At 42.0% G+C, this 10,000-nt stretch overlaps 1 protein-coding gene across 1 annotated transcript in view; it reads left to right on the forward strand.

Moving 5' to 3' along the window:
• Positions 1 to 10,000, forward strand: part of LOC120039767 (ryanodine receptor 1-like) — a 92,246-nt gene that overhangs the window by 38,795 nt on the left and 43,451 nt on the right. The gene's annotated exons all lie outside the window — the stretch shown is intronic.

Genomic DNA, 10,000 nt, shown 5'->3' on the forward strand with positions numbered 1-10,000 from the left:
TAATTCTGAAAAGCGTTAAGATTCACTGAGGATATGTTCTGAGCATTGTCTTGTGCACTGATAGTTTCATTCATGCAAAATATCTCATCTCTGGTGCATAAAGTAGGGACAGTTATTTAGTGATCTTCTACGCCCTACAATATACCTTCTTTTTTCCTTACGTCTAAATCGTTCTTCAAATGTCGACTTTCTGTCCAACTAATCTTGTGAACTTTTTCCCTCATGGTCCCTGCAGAGTTGTAAAGTATGTATTTATTTATTTATTTGAGTTTTACTTTATTTAATGAAATGATTTTGGTGTTTCCTGGCTGGTTCCCACCTCGCCTGGTCCCTGTTGTGTGGCCTGCTCTTTGCCAGCTTGTTTCTGCCTCGTCACCTGCCTGGAGCAGCCCAGAGTAGACGAAGATAGCTACAGTAGATTACTGTAGTAGAGACAGCTAGCTACAGTAGATTACTGTAGTAGAGACAGCTGGCTACAGTAGATCACTGTGGTAGAATCAGCTGGCTACAGTAGATTACTGTGGTAGAATCAGCTAGCTACAGTAGATCACTGTGGTAGAATCAGATAGCTACAGTAGATTACTGTGGTAGAATCAGCTGGCTACAGTAGATCACTGTGGTAGAATCAGCTGGCTACAGTAGATTACTGTGGTAGAATCAGCTAGCTACAGTAGATTACTGTGGTAGAATCAGCTGGCTACAGTAGATCACTGTGGTAGAATCAGCTAGCTACAGTAGATTACTGTAGTAGAGACAGCTGGCTACAGTAGATCACTGTGGTAGAATCAGCTGGCTACAGTAGATTACTGTGGTAGAATCAGCTAGCTACAGTAGATTACTGTGGTAGAATCAGCTGGCTACAGTAGATCACTGTGGTAGAATCAGCTAGCTACAGTAGATTACTGTGGTAGACACAGCGAGCTACAGTAGATTACTGTGGTAGAATCAGATAGCTACAGTAGATTACTGTGGTAGAATCAGCTGGCTACAGTAGATTATTCCCTAGATAGTAGACACAGCTGGCTACAGTAGATTACTGTGGTAGAATCAGCTGGCAACAGTAGATTACTGTGGTAGAATCAGCTAGCTACAGTAGATCACTCCCTAGATAGTAGACACAGCTAGCTACAGTAGATTACTGTAGTAGAATCAGATAGCTACAGTAGCTCACTCCCTAGATAGTAGACACAGCTGGCTACAGTAGATCACTGTGGTAGAATCAGCTAGCTACAGTAGATCACTGTGGTAGAATCAGCTAGCTACAGTAGATCACTGTGGTAGAATCAGCTGGCTACAGTAGATCACTGTGGTAGAATCAGCTGGCTACAGTAGATCACTGTGGTAGAATCAGCTGGCTACAGTAGATCACTGTGGTAGAATCAGCTGGCTACAGTAGATCACTGTGGTAGAATCAGCTGGCTACAGTAGATCACTGTGGTAGAATCAGCTGGCTACAGTAGATCACTGTGGTAGAATCAGCTGGCTACAGTAGATTACTGTGGTAGAATCAGCTGGCAACAGTAGATTACTGTGGTAGAATCAGCTAGCTACAGTAGATCACTCCCTAGATAGTAGACACAGCTAGCTACAGTAGATTACTGTAGTAGAATCAGCTAGCTACAGTAGCTCACTCCCTAGATAGTAGACACAGCTGGCTACAGTAGATCACTGTGGTAGAATCAGCTAGCTACAGTAGATCACTGTGGTAGAATCAGCTAGCTACAGTAGATCACTGTGGTAGAATCAGCTAGCTACAGTAGATCACTGTGGTAGAATCAGCTGGCTACAGTAGATTACTGTGGTAGAATCAGCTGGCTACAGTAGATTACTGTGGTAGAATCAGATAGCTACAGTATATCACTCCCTAGATAGTAGACACAGCTAGCTACAGTAGATTACTGTAGTAGAATCAGCTGGCTACGGTAGATTACTGTAGTAGAGACAGATAGCTACAGTAGATTACTGTGGTAGACACAGCTAGCTACAGTAGATTACTGTGGTAGAATCAGATAGCTACAGTAGATTACTGTAGTAGAATCAGATAGCTACAGTAGATTACTGTGGTAGAATCAGATAGCTACAGTAGATTACTGTAGTAGAATCAGATAGCTACAGTAGATTACTGTGGTAGACACAGCGAGCTACAGTAGATTACTGTGGTAGAATCAGATAGCTACAGTAGATTACTGTAGTAGAATCAGCTAGCTACAGTAGATTACTGTGGTAGAATCAGATAGCTACAGTAGATTACTGTAGTAGAATCAGATAGCTACAGTAGATTACTGTGGTAGACACAGCGAGCTACAGTAGATTACTGTGGTAGAATCAGATAGCTACAGTAGATCACTCCCTAGATAGTAGACACAGCTAGCTACAGTAGATTACTGTGGTAGAATCATCTAGCTACAGTAGATCACTCCCTAGATAGTAGACATAGCTAGCTACAGTAGATTACTGTGGTAGAATCAGCTGGCTACAGTACATTACTGTGGTAGAATCAGCTAGCTACAGTAGATCACTCCCTAGATAGTAGACATAGCTAGCTACAGTAGATTACTGTGGTAGAATCAGCTGGCTACAGTAGATTATTCCCTAGACAGTAGAATCAGCTAGCTACAGTAGATTACTGTAGTAGAATCAGCTAGCTACAGTAGATTATTCCCTAGACAGTAGAGACAGCTAGCTACAGTAGATTACTGTAGTAGAATCAGCTAGCTACAGTAGATTACTGTAGTAGAATCAGCTAGCTACAGTAGATCACTCCCTAGACAGTAGAGACAGCTAGCTACAGTAGATTACTGTGGTAGAATCAGCTAGCTACAGTAGATTATTCCCTAGACAGTAGAATCAGCTAGCTACAGTAGATTACTGTGGTAGAATCAGCTAGCTACAGTAGATTACTCAGTAGATACGGTTTACACATATTTGACAGTTTGTGGAAACGGTTTCATGCACATTGTTCACAGTAATCATATGTCAATAGACAACTAGTTTCCTTCTATAGTGAAGTATTTAAATGAGCTTGCTGTCCCACAAGTCACATTCACAACTGGGGGGATACACCTGTTAATTGATCAGGTAATTCCTTGTAGAGGTTTGATATATGAATGGATAAAAGTTAAACAACCGTTTCTTTAAACCCCACGCCATTACTACTAAGAGATCTGGCGTGAACCCCCCCCCCCCCCCCCCACCTTCCCTTAATAAACATGCACATTTTCTTCTGTATCACAATGCAAATGATTCACGTGTTCAAGTGTATATATTGGTTTGACCATGTGTGTATTTAGTCAGTGATTGACTGTCTATCTGCCACTATGACATGTTTTTCTAACAGGCCCTGTCTGACTGTCACTAACTCTTGAGCGGTAACAACGAATGGTACACATCTGGTCCCCAAGGGTTTACAATGCTTTGAGTATTTTTATCTAAGTGGAGTATCTCTCCCAGAAATTAGACTGGTAGGATATTGAGAATATTTGGCAGAGTGCAGGATACGCATCTCAGAGTTGAGTCTTGATGGTTAGGAGTATGTAGGAGTATGTAGGAGTATGCAGGAGTATGTAAGAGTAGGTAGGAGTATGTAGGAGTATGTAGGAGTATGTAGGAGTATGTAGGTGTATGTAGGAGTATGTAGGAGTATGTAGGAGTAGGCGGTAGTATGTAGGAGTATGTAGGAGTATGTAGGAGTATGTAGGAGTATGTAGGAGTATGTAGGAGTATGTAGGAATATGTAGGAGTAAGCGGTAGTATGTAGGAGTATGTAGGAGTATGTAGGAATATGTAGGAGTATGTAGGAGTATGTAGGAGTATGTAGGAGTATGTAGGAGTACGTATGTCTATGTAGGAGTATGTAGGAGTATGTAGGTGTATGTAGGTGTAGGTAGGAGTATGTAGGAGTAGGTAGGTGTATGCTATGGAGTATGTAGTGTATGTAGGAGTATGTAGGAGTATGTGGGAGTATGCGGGAGTATGTAGGAGTATGTAGGAGTATGTAGGAGTATGTAGGAGTATGTGGGAGTATGTAGGAGTATGTAGGAGTATGTGGGAGTATGTAGGAGTATGTAGGAGTATGTAGGAGTATGTAGGAGTATGTAGGAGTATGTAGGAGTATGTAGGTGTAGGTAGGAGTATGTAGGAGTATGTAGGAGTATGTAGGAGTATGTAGGAGTAGGTAGGAGTACGTATGAGTGTGTAGGTGTATGTAGGAATATGTAGGAGTATGTAGGAGTATGTAGGAGTAGGCGGTAGTATGTAGGAGTATGTAGGATAATGTAGGAGTATGTAGTAGTATGTAGGAGTAGGCGGTAGTATGTAGGAGTATGTAGGAATATGTAGGAGTATTTAGGAGTATGTAGGAGTATGTAGGAGTAGTGGAGTAAGTATAGTATGGGAGTAGTAGGTGTATGTAGGTTTGTATGTAGTGATAGTAGGAGTGGTAGTGTAGTATGGATATGTAGGATGGAGAGTGTTGTAGAGTGTGATTGTAGGAGTAGGAGTTTGTGGGAGTATGTAGGAGTATGTAGGAGTATGTGGGAGTATGTAGGAGTATGTAGGAGTATGTAGGAGTGTGTAGGAGTATGTAGGAGTATGTAGGAGTATGTAGGAGTATGTAGGAGTATGTAGGAGTGTGTAGGAATATGTTAGAGTATGTAGGAGTAGGGAGGAGTATGTAGGTGTATGTAGGAATATGTAGGAGTAGGCGGTAGTATGTAGGTGTATGTGGGAGTATGTAGGAGTATGTAGGAGTAGGCGGTAGTATGTAGGAGTATGTAGGAGTATGTAGTAGTATGTAGTAGTATGTAGGAGTAGGCGGTAGTATGTAGGAGTATGTAGGTGTATGTAGGAGTATGTAGGAGTATGTAGGTGTATGTAGGTGTATGTAGGAGTATGTAGGTGTAGGTAGGAGTATGTAGGAGTATGTAGGAGTATGTAGGAGTAGGTAGGAGTAGGTAGGAGTATGTAGGTGTAGGAGTATGTGTAGGGTATGTAGGAGTTTGTAGGAGTAAGTAGGAGTATGTAGGATGTAGGGTAGGATGGTGGAGTATGGGAGTGTGTAGGAGTATGTAGGAGTATGTAGGAGTATGTAGGAGTAGTAGGAGTATGTTAGGAGTAGAGAGCGTGTAGGAGTATGTAGGAGTATGTAGGAATATGTAGGAGTATGTAGGAGTATGTAGGAGTATGTAGGAGTAGGCGGTAGTATGTAGGAGTATGTAGGAGTATGTAGGTGTATGTAGGAGTATGTAGGAGTATGTAGGAGTATGTAGGAGTAGGTAGGTTTATGCTATGGAGTTTGTAGGTGTATGTAGGAGTGTGTAGGTGTATGTAGGAGTATGCAGGAGTATGTAGGAGTATGTAGGAGTATGTAGGAGTAGGTAGGTGTATGCTTTGGAGTATGTAGGTGTATGTAGGAGTGTGTAGGTGTATGTAGGAGTATGCAGGAGTATCTAGGAGTAGGTAGGAGTAGGTAGGAGTATGTAGGAGTGTGTAGGAGTATGTAGGAGTATGTAGGAGTATGTAGGAGTATGTAGGAGTATGTAGGAGTAGGTAGGTGTATGCTATGGAGTATGTAGGTGTATGTAGGAGTGTGTAGGTGTATGTAGGAGTATGCAGGAGTATGTAGGAGTATGTAGGAGTATGTAGGAGTAGGTAGGTGTATGCTATGGAGTATGTAGGTGTATGTAGGAGTGTGTAGGTGTATGTAGGAGTATGCATGAGTATGTAGGAGTAGGTAGGAGTATGTAGTAGTATGTATGAGTATGTAGGAGTATGTAGGAGTACGTAGGAGTATGTATGTGTATGTAGGAGTATGCAGGAGTATGTAGGAGTATGTAGGAGTATGCAGGAGTATGTACGAGCATGTAGGAGCAGGCGGTAGTATGTAGGAGTATATAGGAGTATGTAGGAGTATTTAGGAGTATGTAGGAGTATGTAGGAGTATGTAGGAGTATGTATGTGTATGTAGGAGTATGCAGGAGTATGTAGGAGTATGTAGGAGTAGGCGGTAGTATGTAGGAGTATATTGGAGTATGTAGGAGTATGTAGGAGTATGTAGGAGTATGTGGGAGTATGTAGGAGTATGTAGGAGTAGGCGGTAGTATGTAGGAGTATGTAGGAGTATGTATGAGTATGTAGGAGTATGTAGTAGTATGTAGGAGTAGGCGGTAGTATGTAGGAGTATGTAGGGATATGTAGGAGTATGTTAGGAGTAGTAGTAGGATGGGGTATGTAGGAGTATGTAGGAAGTAAGTAGTCTATGTGTGTAGTAGGAGTATGTAGGAGTATGTAGGTTGTAGAGGTTGTAAGGTAGGAGTATGTAGGAGTAGGTAGGTGTATGCTATGGAGTATGTAGTGTATGTAGGAGTGTGTAGGTGTATGTAGGAGTATGTGGGAGTATGTAGGAGTATGTAGGAGTATGTAGGTGTATGTAGGAGTATATAGGAGTATGTAGGAATATGTAGGAGTATGTAGGAGTAGGTAGGAGTATGTAGGTGTATGTAGGAATATGTAGGAGTAGGCGGTAGTATGTAGGTGTATGTGGGAGTATGTAGGAGTATGTAGGAGTATGTAGGAGTATGTAGGAGTAGTGGTAGTAGTAGGTAGGAATGGAGGATATGTAGGAGTATGTGTAGGTTGTGATGTAGGAGTATGTAGAGGATTAGTAGTGTATGGAGGGTATGTAGGAGTATGTAGGAGTATGTAGGAGTATGTAGGAGTAGTAGGATGTTAGGTAGGGAGTATGTAGGAGTAGGTGAGGTGAGTAGTAGGAGTGTATAGATTGTGTGTAGGTGTATGTAGGAATATGTAGGAGTAGGCGGTAGTATGTAGGTGTATGTGGGAGTATGTAGGAGTATGTAGGAGTATGTAGGAGTAGGCTGAGGTATGTAGTGGTATGTAGGAGTATGTAGGAATATGTATGGGTATGTAGGAGTATGTAGGAGTATGTAGGAGTATGTAGGTGTATGTAGGAGTATGTAGGAGTATGTAGGAGTATGTAGGAGTATGTAGGAGTAGGCGGTAGTATAGAGGAGTATGTAGGAATATGTAGAGTATGTAGTAGTTGTAGGATGTAGGGAGTAGTATGTAGGAGTGATATGTAGTGATAGTAGTAGGAGTATGTAGGAGTGTAGTAGTATGTAGGAGTAGGAGGTAGGTAGTGTAGGAGTATGTAGGGAGTATGTAGAGATGTAGAAGTATGTAGGAGTATGTAGGAGTATGTAGGGAAATGTAGGAGTATGTAGGTATGTAATGTAGGAGTAGGCGGTAGTATGTAGGAGTATGTAGGAGTATGTAGGAGTATGTAGTAGTATGTAGGAGTAGGCGGTAGTATGTAGGAGTATGTAGGAATATGTAGGAGTATGTAGGAGTATGTAGTAGTATGTAGGAGTATGTAGGAGTATGTAGGAGTACGTATGTCTATGTAGGAGTACGTAGGAGTATGTAGGAGTATGTAGGTGTATGTAGGTGTAGGTAGGAGTATGTAGGAGTAGGTAGGTGTATGCTATGGAGTATGTAGTGTATGTAGGAGTGTGTAGGTGTATGTAGGAGTATGTAGGAGTATGTAGGAGTATGCAGGAGTATGTGGGAGTATGTAGGAGTATGTAGGAGTATGTAGGAGTAGGTAGGAGTATGTAGGAGTATGTAGGAGTATGTGGGTGTATGTGGGAGTATGTAGGAGTATGTAGGAGTAGGTAGGAGTATGTAGGAGTAGGTAGGAGTATGTAGGTGTAGGTAGGAGTATGTAGGAGTATGTAGGATTATAGTAGGAGTATGTAGGAGTAGAGGAGTATGTAGGTGTAGTGGAGTGTAGATAGGTAGGAGTAGGAGTAGGTAGGAGTACGTATGAGTGTGTATGTGCATGTAGGAATATGTAGGAGTAGGCGGTAGTATGTAGGTGTATGTGGGAGTATGTAGGAGTATGTAGGAGTATGTAGGAGTATGTAGGAGTCGGCGGTAGTATGTAGGAGTATGTAGGAATATGTAGGAGTATGTAGGAATATGTAGGAGTATGTAGGAGTATGTAGGTGTATGTAGGAGTATGTAGGAATAGGTAGGAGTACGTATGAGTGTGTAGGTGTAGGTAGGAGTATGTAGGAGTATGTATGTGTAGGTAGGAGTATGTAGGAGTATATAGGAGTAGGTAGGAGTAGGTAGGAGTACGTATGAGTGTGTAGGTGTATGTAGGAATATGTAGGAGTAGGCGGTAGTATGTAGGTGTATGTGGGAGTATCTAGGAGTATGTAGGAGTATGTAGGAGTAGGAGGAGGTATGTAGGAGTATGTAGGAATATGTAGGAGTATGTAGGAGTATGTAGGAGTATGTGGGAGTATGTAGGAGTATGTAGGAGTATGTAGGAGTATGTAGGGAGTATGTAGAAGGTGGGAGTAGTGTAGGTAGTAGTATGTGAGGTATGTAGGTAGGTGTAGGGTATGTAGAGTATGAGAGGAGTAGGGTAGTAGGGTAGGGTGTATGAGGAAATATGTAGGAGGATGTAGGAGTGTATGTAGTAGTATGGGTAGGGTAGGGGGGTAGTAGGTTGTAAGGTAGTATGTAGGAGTATGTAGGAATATGTAGGAGTTAGTATGTAGGGGGAGTATTAGAGTATGGAGGAGAGTATGTAGGTGTATGTAGGAGTATGTAGGAGTATGTAGGAGTATGTAGGAGTATGTAAGAGTAGGCGGTAGTATGTAGGAGTATGTAGGAGTATGTAGGAGTATGTAGGAGTATGTAGGAGTAGGCGGTAGTATGTAGGAGTAGGTAGGTGTATGTAGGAGTATATAGGAGTATGTAGGTTTATGTAGGTGTATGTAGGTGTATGTAGGAGTATGCAGGAGTATGCAGGAGTATGTAGGAGTATGTAGGAGTATGTAGGAATATGTAGGAGTATGTAGGAGTATGTAGTAGTATGTAGGAGTAGGTGGTAGTATGTAGGAGCATGTAGGAATATGTAGGAGTATGTAGGAGTATGTAGGAGTATGTAGTAGTATGTAGGAGTAGTTAGGAGTATGTAGGAGTAGGTAGGTGTATGCTATGGAGTATGTAGGAGTGTGTAGGAGTGTGTAGGTGTATGTAGGAGTATGTAGGAGTATGTAGGAGTATGTAGTAGTATGTAGGAGTAGTTAGGAGTATGTAGGAGTAGGTAGGTGTATGCTATGGAATATTTAGGAGTGTGTAGGAGTGTGTAGGTGTATGTAGGAGTATGTAGGAGTATGTAGTAGTATGTAGGAGTATGCAGGAGTATGTGGGAGTATGTAGGTGTATGTAGGTGTATGTAGGAGTATGTAGAAATATGTAGGAGTATGTAGGAGTAGGTAGGAGTATGTAGGTGTAGGTAGGAGTATGTAGGAGTAGGTAGGAGTAGGTAGGAGTAGGTAGGAGTACGTATGAGTGTGTAGGTGTATGTAGGAATATGTAGGAGTAGGCGGTAGTATGTAGGTGTATGTAGGAGTATGTAGGAGCATGTAGGAGTATGCTATGGAGTATGTAGGAGTATGTAGGAGTATATAGGAGTATGTAGGAATATGTAGGTGTAAGTAGGAGTATGTAGGAGTATGCAGGAGTATGTAGGAGTATGTAGGTGTATGTAGGTGTATGTAGGAGTATGTAGAAATATGTAGGAGTATGTAGGTGTATGTAGGAGTATGTAGGAGTACGTAAGGTTAGAACACTCTCGTCCCTCTCTAGCTCTTTCTTTCTCTGTATTTCTTTCTCTTGCTCACACACACACACATAGACAGGCTGTCTGGCTCTATAAACCCAGGCCCTTCAGCCTGGTATCCAGGCCTGTTTGTGCTCCTCTGTTGTCATCCATAACATGGAATGTTAAAGGGCCTAATCATCCGATAAAGCACACAAAGACCTACCTGCAGGCTACCTGCCTATGTCCTGCTCTTTGCACTAGTGATTTGAGAATGGGCTGAGTGTGACCATAGAGAATGACTAGGAGAGTGGAGCTGACACGATCAAGTAGTGAAATGATGCAGTACAACCTGTAGGTCCT

The sequence above is a fragment of the Salvelinus namaycush genome, unplaced genomic scaffold, assembly GCF_016432855.1.
Source record: "Salvelinus namaycush isolate Seneca unplaced genomic scaffold, SaNama_1.0 Scaffold299, whole genome shotgun sequence".
NCBI lineage: Eukaryota > Metazoa > Chordata > Actinopteri > Salmoniformes > Salmonidae > Salvelinus > Salvelinus namaycush.